This window comes from Capra hircus, chromosome 6 (assembly GCF_001704415.2).
Source record: "Capra hircus breed San Clemente chromosome 6, ASM170441v1, whole genome shotgun sequence".
NCBI classification, from domain to species: Eukaryota; Metazoa; Chordata; class Mammalia; order Artiodactyla; family Bovidae; genus Capra; species Capra hircus.
Genome location: NC_030813.1, coordinates 72,883,451 through 72,896,663, shown reverse-complemented (window position 1 = coordinate 72,896,663; position 13,213 = coordinate 72,883,451).

Here is a 13,213-nt window from a genome sequence, read left to right as displayed (position 1 = left end):
AAAACAACCATTTTGGAAAACAGTCTTGAAGTTTCTTATAGAGACACATAGAATATAATATAGGTATCCAATTCTAGGTATTAACTGAGAAGAATTGAAACCTTATGCCATGCTAAAAAAAAAAAAAAAAAGCCCTGGAGATTAGTATCCAAAAAATGAAACAACCCTAAAACCCAACTGATGAAGGGATAAACAAATTTTAATACACTCATACAATAAAGTGTTCAGGAGTTAAAACTTTTCCTGGATAACTGCCCTACACTGTTGGTGGGAATGTTAGTTAGCACAGCCACTATGGAAAACAGTAGGGAAACTCCTCAGAAAACTAAGAATAGAATTACCATATGATCCAGCAATCCCACTCTTGGACGTATATCCAGACAAAACTCTAGTTCAAAAAGATGCATGTATCCCTATGTTCATAGCAGCACTATTCACAATAGCCAAGACATGGAAGCAACCTAAATGGTCCCTAGACAGATGAATGGATAAAGAAGATGTAGTACATATATACAATGGAATACTACTCAGCCCTAAAAAAGAATAAAATAATGCCATTTACAGCAACATGAATGGATCTAGAGGTTAGCATACTAAATGAAGTCAGAAAGAAAGTAAAAAATGTCATATGATATCCTTCATATAGGACATGAATGAACCTAACTGCAAAACAGAAACAGACTCAGAGACATAGAGAACAGACTTGCTAAAGGGGAGGAGGTTGGGGAAAGGATGGAGTGGGAGATTGGGTTTAGCAGATGTAAGCTATCATAGATAGAATTGATAAACAGCAAGGTCCTTCCTACTCTATAGCACAGGGAACTTCATTTAATATCCTATAATAAACCATAATGGGAAAAATATTTAAATATATATATATTTCTATCCATAACGGAATCACTTTGCTATACAGCAAAAATTAACACAACATTGAAAATCAACTATACTTCGTTTTTTTTTTTTTTAATACTTCGATTTTAAAAACCACCACAACAAAAACTTTTCCTGTACTTTCTTGATTGGGCTCTTTTGAATTCAACTGACAAAAGACAGATTAACAAAAGGTAACATTTAATCATCATATTTTCTTTAAGGTATATAGAGAGTGCACAGAAAGAACATGACACAAGGGCAGTTAGAATTTTTACATGGAGGGCTCATATAACATCTTTATAGGGGAAGAAGAGGAAGAGAAAGACACTAATGGGAAAATAAACGAGTTCTCGATTAGGGAAGGGGAGGGAAAAGGGAGCTTATTCAAAACCAAATGACATTTTGGAAAGATAAATGTGCCTCAGGAGAATAGATGGGAGATAGGATCAATTTGTGACAATGTCTGTTTACATGTGGTGTGAAGACTTGTCTTTGCTCATGATAAGAATCAGTCATCCCTGGTAGATTCCAGGGATCGCCTCTAGTGGAGGGGTTTATGACGATTGGTTCCTAGTTCTGCTTTTAGGACTATACGAGATTTTACAAACTCAAATGTCTTTTAATAAAAATAATTTTTTATGTCACAGTGAGTGGGTTTTACTGACCCTTTCAATAATGAAACCAGGCAGGACCTAGTGGTACTCCTAGTACTAGACACCTTTCTGTGTCCCCTGTTTCTTGTTTATAGGGAATAGGCTTCAGTTTCCCTGAATTCCACAGGGCAGGTACAAACAGTTGCTAATCAGGAAAGGGAGTGGATGCAGAGACAAAGGAGGAGCAGTCAAGAAACAGTAAGTAGTGCAGCCTTGGGGCAGGGTCCTGGTTCCACTTCAAGGAATACATATAACAATATATTTAAGTGCTTTATAGAATAGAGAATAGAATAGAGAATAAAGCAGTTCTCCTGGGTTTCCTTAGCCTACTGCTCTCCACCCGGGTGCCCTTTCCCAACAAAATCTCTTGCTTTGTCAGCACATGTGTCTCCTCGGACAATTCATTTCCAAGTGTTAGACAAGAGCCCAGTTTCGGGCCCTGGAAGGGGTCCCTCTTCCTGCAACAAATGGCGACTCTGGCGGGGACTCTCCTTCACTGAGACTGACATCCTGACCACTCAGGGTACTCTGGGGCCAGCTTGCCTGCCAATGGATCAGACCCAGCGGCCGCAACTGGGACCCTTTTGTCCCTGGTCTCCTCCTGACTCGGACAACTGGCCAGAGTGCCCTGACAGGTAAGAAATAAGAGACTTTATTGACCTCTCTCCCCTTCCTCCTCTCTTTCCTCTCCTTAACCCTTCCTATCCTTCCCCGTTTTTCTAGTCCCCCAGTCCTGGATGCAGGAGGTCGAAGGGCCCTCAGCCTGAGCTGAGGATTGGAGACCGATCACCTCCTCTTGGCAGAGAACTCGAATTCTGGTTCTGGTCTGGTCTGATTTCTGGTAGGGCCAAGTTCCAGTCCTCCCTTCTCTGGAGGCCCAGGGAAAAGTCCCATAATGCTGGGTATCTGTAGGTGGCAGGAGACGTCTGTAAGGCCACCCCTTTCGCCCCCCCCCACTTCCCGCCTCCTCCCCCTTCTTCTTTCAACATGGCTTTCTTTCCTCCCTTGAAATCTTTGATGTTAGTACTTAGATCTGAAGTTCTATGTCTTTATAGGAGGTTTTCTGAGAGACTGTATTCTTGTATTTAACGGTTTCCCTGGTGGCGCAGAGGTTAAAGCGTCTGCCTCCAATGTGGGAGATCTGGGTTCAATCCCTGGGTCGGGAATATCCCCTGGAGAAGGAAATGGCAACCCACTCCAGTATTCTTGTCTGGAGAATCCCATGGACGGAGGAGTTTGGAGGAGTTTGGTGGGCTACAGTCCATGGGTTGCAAAGAGTGGGACACGACTGTGCGACTTCACTTTCACTATAGAATAAAACCCAACAAATGGATTGTGTCAGAGATCACCTGAGGCCAGATTAAAGAAAGCAGAAAGGCTCAACAAGATTACCTGAGACCAGATTAGAGGAGTGCAGAACCTGCACACACCTTGATTTTATTAACAACTCCACCCTTGAACTACTGCTATAAAACTCCTCATTAAATCCTCTCAAGTTGGAACACATAGATTTCAGAAGCAGAAACCTGCTATGTTCCTCTTTGCCTGGCAATTCAAGAAAACTATTCTTTTCTACTTCATCCAAAACTCTGCCTCTGAGATTCAATTCAGCACTGGGTGCATAGAGAACACGTTTTCAGCATCAACACCGTGAAACCTTAATTAAATCAAGTGTATTGATCTAGACAAAAATGAAATCTAAATTCCCATATTGTGCTCAGAAGACAGAATGTTTCCAGAAGAAACTAGTTTGCAAGTAATCTAGAAAAGAGAAAAATGAAGGGGGGAAAATTGGCTGTTTACCTAACACTGTCCACAGAGCATTGAGACACAAACTGACAGAGGTGCATAATCTAGGCTTAGAACAAGCATAGGATTTTTTTTGACTCAGAATAGGTGCGAAGATTATCCACATCTATGCTGCTCGGCATGTGGGATCTTAGTTCCCCAACCAGGGTTTGCACCCATGCCCTCTGTGTTGGAAGGATGGAGTCTTAACCACTGGGTCATCAGGGAAGTCCCTAGATATAAAAATTATTTCTTCTGACATTAACCCCGTGCTCACAAAGTGACTTAGTAGCTACTAACATACCACACTTTTTATACCATACTTTCTGTTTGTTTGGCTGCATCAGGTCTTAGTTTGGCATGCAGGATCTTTAGTTGCAGCATGGGAATTCCTATTTGCAGCATGTGGGATCTAGTTGCCTGACCAGGGATCGAATCTGGTCCCCTTGCATTCAGAGTGCAGATTCCTAGCCACCGGACCACCAGGGAAGTCCCAAATATTATGTATTTTTTAAAACTTATAGACTACATTTTCTCACTTTCCAAGAAATCCTGCTGAGTATGCAGAATGATTATTGGGAAATCATGGCTGATAGGTTAAATCGGTTACTTAAAAATCCAAATATTTTAAAGAGAAAAAATATTAAATTATTTCCATTTTGTGTGTGTACATATATATGTGTGTATATATATATATATATATATAGTATTTGATATGGGGGCATTCAAAGTTGATTGGTAGGATATAAGGAAGAGCCTTGAAAAACAAAAGTGCCTGAGGCTCCAGAAGCCTAGGCAGGTCTCTCCCAGAATTCCTTAGTAGTGACACAGGTTGTTTACATATGCTAGAGGAAAAAGAAGAAACAAATAAACTAAAATTGATTTTGAAATGTTTCTATATTGAAAGCATATTATCATCTTGTTCTAAAATAACCCTAAAAATTGGATGGAGGGTGGAAGATACCAGAATTTCTTACTTTGTATGCTCCCAAGTTGTCCTAATTTGTCTCAAAAGGATGTATACTTTTATAATATGGCAAACAAGAATTTTTTTAAACAGATAGATAATTTCACTGGCTTCTCTCTCCTTTTTGTTTTTTGCTGCTCTGGGTCTTCACTGCTGTGTGCAGGCTTTCTCTCATTGCAGTGAGCAGGAGCTACTCTTCATTGCGGTGCCCGGGCTTCTCCTTGCGGCGGCTTCTCTCGCAGAGCACAGGCTCTAGGCACACAAGCTTCAGTAGCTGCAGCATGCTGGCTCAGTAGCTGTGGCTCGTGGGGTCTAGACTAGTTGCGGTACATGGGCTTAGTTGCCCCACAGCATGTGGAATCTTCCCACACTAGGGATCAAATCCATGTCCTCTGCACTGGCAGACAGCTTCTTATCCACTGCACCACCAGGAAAATTGGGAAAATAAACATTTTTAAAGTAAAATAAAACAATCTTGGAATTTCTTACAACAGAATGTTTGAGGGAGTGAAAATCTTACAACTTTTTTAGAGAATAAGTTGGCACTGCCAAAATAAACACACACATACACATAAACTCACAAGGCTTCTGACCCAACAAAACCTCCTACAGTGTACATTGATATACAAGAATATTCAATCCAGTTTTTTTAGTAAAATTAGTGGTCGGAATATTAACCAAGATTATTTTGTGGAATAGGCTTATGGCAGGGTACTTTCACTTTCTACAATATACATTTCTTTTATGCAGCTTATAATGTTATATTTAAATTAAAGGACTCAAATTTGCTTATGAATTATTTCATTCATTTGACAATTATTCATTAATTATGATGTGTCTTTTGAATCTTCCCTCACCAATGCAAATAAGCAGATGACTAACTGAATGCTTTCTTGTACCAAGGAATCTACCTGATGCAGAAAGTCTAGGTAGAGGATTAAATGTTGTTGTTTAGTTGCTATATCACGTCTGACTTTTTTCTGACCCCACAGAATGCAGCCCACCAAGCTCCTCTGTCCATGAGATTTCCCAGGCAAGACTACTGCCATTTCCTTCTCCAGGGGATCTTCCTGCCCCAGGGATGAAACCTGCATCTTCTGAACTGGCAGGTAGATTCTTTACCATTGAGCCACCAAGGAAGCCCAGAAGATAAAATAGAGGATGCTATTTGAAGAGTTCCTTGATCACAATCATAAGAAACACTTGCCACAGCAGTCACTTCAGAAAAGAAACTAATAGCTAGAGCTAATGCCTTTAACCGTCAACTGTCACCCTCCAAGATCTAGAGACCTAAGACTGAAAATCAATAGAATTACCTCACCACTCACCCACCTTCCACAATGCAGAGTACTAACCAGTATAGGATCACAGCCTACCTTCCATATAATTGTTTTAGTGAATATAAACGATAACCTTTGCTTTCTATATTTAGAAGCTATTAAATGAGTAACAGTCCTCCGCTTAAATAAACCAACCCAGGACTTCTTCAAGCTTATTTTCACATGTAATATAAACCATAAATAGGTCACTATATGGCCACTCGGTAGTTTATGTAGACAGCTGTGGTGACATTGATGACTCAATGTCAAGTAAGAGTTAAGAAAAAAAAGAAACAATCAGTGATCAGGAATGTGGGACCAAATAGACTCACTTTGTTCTCACAACATCCCCTGTATAAAAAGCATCAGTTCAGTTCAGTTCAGTCGTTCAGTCGTGTCCAACTCTTTGCGACCCCATGAATCGCAGCACACCAGGCCTCCTTGTCCATCACCACCTCCCGAAGTTCACTCAGACTCACATCCATCGAGTCAGTGATGCCATCCAGCCATCTCATCCTCTGTCGTGCCCTTTTCCTCCTGCCCCCAATCCCTCCCAGCATCAGTCTTTTCCAATGAGTCAACTCTTCTCATGAGGTGGCCAAAGTACTGGAGTTTCAGCTTTAGCATCATTCCTTCCAAAGAAATCCCGGGGCTGATCTCCTTCAGAATGGACTGGTTGGATCTCCTTGCAGTTGGATCTCCTTCCAAGGAACTCTCAAGAGTCTTCTCCAACACCACAGTTCAAAAGCATCAATTGGTCGGCGCTCAGCCTTCTTCACAGTCGAACTCTCACATCCATACATGACCACTGGAAAAACCATAGCCTTGACTAGATAGATAAATATAATTCATATATGGGGACCCAGAAAATGGAGGCCACTGCAGCAGCCGGCCCAAGGTCACAAATCTAAACCTAAGCCAGGCTGCACTTCCAGAAAATGCCGCACTGTAGAGGAAAACTAACCTACACCCATCACAATCCCCTAGCGCAGCTTTAGCCAGCTCACCTCACCCTGGAAAACAGGACCTGCTAAGCTTACAAGCTGAAGCTCCAATACTGTGGCCACCTGATGCCAAGAGCCGACTCATTGGAAAAAACCCTGATGTGCTTGGAAAGACTGAGGGCAGGAGGAGCAGGGGACGGCAGAGGCCGAGATGGTTGGATGGCATCACTGACTCAATGGACATGAGTTTGAGCAAACTCTGGGAGATGGTGAAGGACAGGGAAACCTGGCATGCTGCAGTCCACAGGGTCACAAAAGAGTCAGACACGACTTAACAACTGAACAACAAAAACAAGCTTACAAGGAAATGGCTGACCTCCTAGGTCATCTTGCCCTCTTTTCTGTTTCCTCTTTGAAGGTCTATAAACTTGCTCTTGCCCAGACTCCCTCAGGAAGAGTGCTCTATTGTCTATGAGGCAGTGTACTCCTCAATCCGTGGATGGTTTTCTCATGGATAAGGGACGTCAAGCTCATGACTAAATTGTATTATTTTTGTCATTTGACAGTATGGACTCCCAATTTACAAAAGATTCAAAGGGAGGTTCCATATCTTGCCCCTGGTAAATGCTATGGAATCCAGAAATCTGACATTATCTATGACTATAGCAATCAGTCCAGATACCACCCTGCTGAGTCTACCAGGCTGGGACCCAGAGGGTGTCATGTGAGTATGAGAACCCCAGGAAGCTCTGGACAGGTTTCCATAGCTAAATTGATTTCAAAGGCCTTGAATTCATACCTGTATGCCAACAGTTTTAAAGCACTGTTTAAATAAAACTGTCTATTATAACATTCTCAAACACCTCAAAGTAGAGAGACTATATCTGTAATTTAGTATGGCACAACTTTTTTAAAATTTGAAAACTCACTGAGTCATATGAGGAGGTCCATGATAAAAGGTAGCAAGAGAAAAATACACAATTGGTTTATAGTCCTAGCTCTGCTATAAATAAGCTCAGTTCAGTTCAGTTCAGTCACTCAGTTGGTCCAACTATTTGTGACCTCGTGGACTGCAGCACACCAGGCCTCCCTGTCCATCACCAACTCCCGGAGCTTACTCAAACTCATGTCCATTGAGTCTGTGATGCCATCCAACCATCTAATCCTCTGTTGTACCCATCTCCTCCCACCTTTCAAGGTCTTCATCATCAGGGTCTTCTCCAATGAGTCAGTTCTTCACATCAGGTGGCCAAAGGATTGGAGTTTCAGCTTCAGCGTCAGTCCTTCCAATGAATATTCAGGACTGATTTCCTTTAGGATGGACTGGTTTGATCTCTTTGCAGTCCAAGGGACTCTCAAGAGTCTTCTCCAACACCACAGTTCAAAAGCATCAATTCTTCAGCACTCAACTTTCTTTATAGTCTAACTCTCACATCCATACATGACTACTGGAAAAACTACAGCTTTGACTAGACAGACCTTTGTTGGCAAAGTAATGTCTCTGCTTTTTTAATATGCTATCTAGGTTGGTCATAGCTTTTCTTCAAAGAATCAGTGTCCTTTAATTTCATGGCTGCAGTCACCATCTGCAGTGATTTTGGAGCCCCAAAAATAAAGTCTCTCACTGTTTCCATTGTTTCCCCTTCTATTTGCCATGAAGTGATGGGACCAGAGGCCATGATCTTAGTTTTCTGAACATTGAGCTTTAAGCCAACTTTTTCACTCTCCTCTTTCACTTTCATCAAGAAGCTCTTTAGTTCTTCTTTGTTTTCTGCCATAAGGCTAGTGTCATCTGCATATCTGAGGTTATCGATATTTCTCCCAGCAATCTTGATTCTAGCTTGTGCTTCATCCAGCCCGGCATTTCTCATGATGTACTCTGCATATAAGTTAAATAAGCAGGGTGACAATATACAGCCTTGACATACTCCTTTCCCAATTTGAAACCATTCTGTTGTTCCATGTCCAGTTCTAACTGTTGCTTCCTGACCTCCATACAGATTTCTCAGGAGGCAGGTAATGTGGTCTGGTATTCCCATATCTTTAAAAATTTTCCACAGTTTATTGTGATCCACACAGTCAAATGCTTTGGCATAGTCAATAAAGCAGAAGTAGATGTTTTTCTGGAACTCTCTTGCTTTTTCCATGATCCAACGGATGTTGGCAATTTGAACTCTGGTTCCTCTGCCTTTTCTAAATCCAGTTTGAACATCTGGAAGTTCACGGTTCACATACTGTTGAAGTCTGGCTAGGAGGATTTTGAGCAAGCTAGTATTGAATGAGCAAGCTAGGATGAATAAGCTAGTATTGAAAAAATCATGATGACTTGTTCACTGAGACATAAAACCTGGAACCTGAAAGATACGTGTGGGGACTTTCCAGACTTTGTATCCTATTCTTTGATTAGAAAGTTCTGTCATTCACTGTGTATACAAGCATTGGTGTGTTCGTTGCTCAGTTGCGTCCGACTCTCTGCAACTCCATGGACTCTAGCCCACCAGGCTCCTCTGTCCATAGGATTCTCCAGGCACAAATACTGGAGTGGGTTGCCTTTTTCTTCTCTAGGGGATCTCCCCGACCCAGGGGTCAAACCCAGGTCTCCTGCATTGCAGGCAGATTCTTTTTCCATCTGAGCCACCAGGGAAGCCCATATACAAGCATTAAGCCACCATTATCTCTTGCCTTCATTAACGTCCCTTGCCCATTCCTGCTCCTCTACATTCCATTCTTCACCTAGAAGACTTATAAGGTCAACTTTAAAAAATGCAAATCAGATCATCTGATCACATCATTCCTGTGCTAAAATCCCCTCCGAGCCTTCTCATTTCTTTTAGGGCAATGTTTGAGCTGCTTAACAAGTTCAGGAAGGAGATGCCTGGCCTAGGCTGCTACCTCTCCTGCCACCAGCTCCTCCACATTGGCCATTTCCAGTCTCAAACCATCTCCACATGCTGTTCCAACTACCTGGATGGTACTTCTGGGAACCTATCCGCATTCCATCAGGGACCCACTTGACTTGGGTAGCTTGATCTCATTTCAGGAATTTGCTTAGATGTCATGTCTTCCAGAAAAACTTTACCTGAATTACATCAAGTCTTACTACGCCTCTATGAGCTCTGTTAGCACCTGGTACTTGGATGTCGTGGTCGTAAGCACCATTTATTTAATTATGCATGGCAGCCAATGACATCCATTAATGATATGTGTAACCTAGTCTGGACCAGGACAGAGTAACTGAAGGAGACAGTGACTCTGTAAACAGATAAGGGCGGGGATCCCCAAAGAGAACCAGGCATGGTTTTCTTGACATAAGAGAAGTCATCTTTGGTATAAGCCATTTTGTGATCTAAGCCTGGCCACAATAACTGCCCTTGAATGGGTCTCAGTAATTAATGGTTTTAAGGGAAGTGAGTGAATGAAGGAACAAAGGAAAAGCAGTCAGGAAACAACAGTTCTGCAATAAAACAGAACTCTAGTTCCTCCTCAGGGAGTATTCATAGCAATCTGATACATATCTTTGAGTTCTGCAGGAACTAACGCCCCCACCCAGGTGGAGGATCAAATGATGATGTCAACCTTTTCCAACTTCATTCCACTAAAGTTTGGACTCTGTCGATTTTGCACCAATTTTAGGCTGAAATCTCTCTTACTCAATTCTCCCTTCATGAATATACACATACCGCCCAAGCCCTTTCATGAGTATGCATGTACCCTTCACTTAAAACTTCCACATTTTGCTGTCTGGGGAGACACTGCTTTGGGAAGGCTCTCTGGTGTTCTCCTTACTTGCTACAAGTAATAAAGTTGTTGATGGAAAATTAATCAGTTAATCTAAGAAAGAAATGGAAAATGTTATCTGAGCCAAATTGGAGGATTACAACCTGGGAAGAGCATCTCAGCTCCAAGAATTATTACATCCTTTAGAAGTAAAGGCATAGTTATATAAGCTTTTTTGAGACAGAGGGCTGGATATTGAATGAGTCACTGTAGTAGGTCATATGACCCCTTACAACATCGAGAAAGAATGTTATCTTTTAAGGAGTCTTCTTTGTGATGCTAGAAGAAGTTGCTCTCTAAGGTTGAGCAGGTACTCCTCCCCTCTTCACAGAGACAGGGAGGAGAGGAGGTTTGGTAATGTATAATGCAGATACGCAATGCACAGTGCAGGGAGAGAGGAGTCCAAAGGGCTGAAAAGATTTCTTGTTTAAACTTCTCCTGTTTTACCACAAAAATATAACTTTTATTTCACAAATCCTTACTTCTTCCAATCTTTGGCTTGGTTGAATCTTTTGGCTGGACAGCCACCAAAAGGCAAACCCAGTTTCTGGGTAACAACTTTGTGGAGGAAATCCATCCAACAAGCCTCACACAGTTTTATATGTGGGAAGGGGTTCACTGAGGGAGGGGAACTGTCTCAATGACCCTTCAGGAATATTCAGATACTGACATTGATAGCCTGCCAGACTAACTTACCCTGTGGTCAGGTACCATCCATTTTTCTCACTCATAGAATGAGCGGTAAGCAGAGCAACTATTGATCAGTACCAAGTTAGGCTGAATTAGCAAATGAGTAGGAACTGGGTAAGCCTTTTTTTTTCGTTTTGACCGAATCATGCAGCATGTAGAGTCTTAGTTCCTTGGCCAGGAATCAAACCTGTACCCCCTGCATTGGAATCATGGAGTCTTAACCACTAGACCAACAGGGAAATCCTAGCATGACCACAGAAAGATCCCTGGGCAAAGACTGCCCCAAATTAGCCTTGGATAACAGGTTAAGAATTTTTAAATTTATCCTGAAACCAAAGAACCATGTACTCAATAACCAGTATGATCACCATGCCTATGTGAAGCTCTGCTAAACACTTAGCTTTGAATGTAAGTTTAAATGCCCACAAAACAAGGCAGTGGAGAAGTCAAAGTAAAAGTTCTATGTTCAGAGTTAAGGGAAGAGACCTGGGCTGACAACGCAAATTTGGGAGTCATTTGCATCATTAAGAAGATATTTAAAGTCATGAGGATAAACAGGGAGGGATGAAGGAAGGGAAAAGATGAGAGAAGAAATAAAGACCAACAGAGATTAATTGACCTGTTGTTGATCATTCCCTAAGTCATGTCCGACTCTTTGTGACCGCATTGGACTGCAGCACGCCAGGCTTCCCTGTTCTTCACTGTATCCCGGAGTTTGCTCAAACTCATGTCCATTGAATCAGTGATGCCATCCAACCATCTCATCTTCTGTCGCCTCCTTCTCCTGCTTGCAATCTTTCCCAGCATCAGGATCTTTTCCAATGAGTTGGCTCTTTGCATCAGGTGGCCAAAGTATTGGAGCTTCAGCATCAGTCCTTCCAATAATATTTAGGGTTGATTTCCTTTAGGATTGACTGGTTTGATATCTTTGCAGTCCAAGGGACTCTCAAGAGTCTTCCCTAGTACCTCAGTTCGAAAATATCAATTCTTCAGCCCTAAGCCTTCTTTACGATCCAACTCTCACAGCCGGACATGCTGCTGCTGCTGCTGCTGCTGCTAAGTAGCTTCAGTCATGTCTGACTCTGTGCAATCCCATAGACGGCAGCCTACCAGGCTCTTCTGTCCCTGGGATTCTCCAGGCAAGAACACTAGAGTGGGTTGCCATTTCCTTCTCCAATGCATGGAAGTGAAAAGTGAAAGTGAAGTCACCCAATCCTGTCCGACTCTTTGTGATCCCATGGACTGCAGCCTACCAGGCTCCTCTGACCATGGGATTTTCCAGGCAAGAGTACTGGAGTGGGTTGCCATTGCCTTCTCCAATGATCAGACATGACTACAGACATGACTACCATTACTTTGACATATGGACCTTTGTCCACAAAGCAGTGTCTCTGCTTTTTTATTACTCTGTCTGGGTTTGTCATAGCTTTTCTTTCAAGGAACAAGTGTCTTTTAATTTCATGGCTGCAGTCCCTGTCCATAGTCATTTTGGAGACCAGGAAAATAAAGTCTGTTACTGTTTCAGCTTTTTCCCCATCTATTCGCCATGAAGTGATGGGACTGGGTGCTATGATCTTAGTTTCTTGAATGCTGAGTTTTAAGCCAGGTTTTTCACTCTCCTCTTTCATCCTCATCAAGAAGCTCTTTGGTTCCTCTTCACTTTCTGCTATTAGAGTGGTATCATTTTCATATCTGAGGTTATTGATATTTCTCCCAGCATCTTGATTCCAGCTTGTGATTCATTCAGCCTGGCGTTTCACATGATGTACTCTGCACAGAAGTTAAATAAGCAGGGTGACAATATACAGCCTTGATGTACTCCTTTCCCAATTTTGAACCAGTTCATTGTTTCATGTCCGGTTCTATTGCTTCTTGACCTGCTTTCAGGTTTCTTTGCAGACAGGTAAGGTAGTCTGGTATTCCTAGCTCTTTAAGAATTTTCCACAGTTTGTTGTGATACAACATCAAGTTGGAATGGAGGATGAAGAGGTAGCAAAAGGAGACTGGAGAGGGAACAGAGATATCAGAGAACAAAATGGTACAGTGTCAGAGAAACCAGAGGGCTGGGTCAAATGCTGTTGAGAGGCAGTGACAGATTAGGAGTGGAAGGCATATATTAGATTTGGCAACATAGGAGACAGCCAGGGCTTTAAAAAGGTCACTTAGGGGACTTACTTTGTGATCCAATGGTTAGGAATCGGT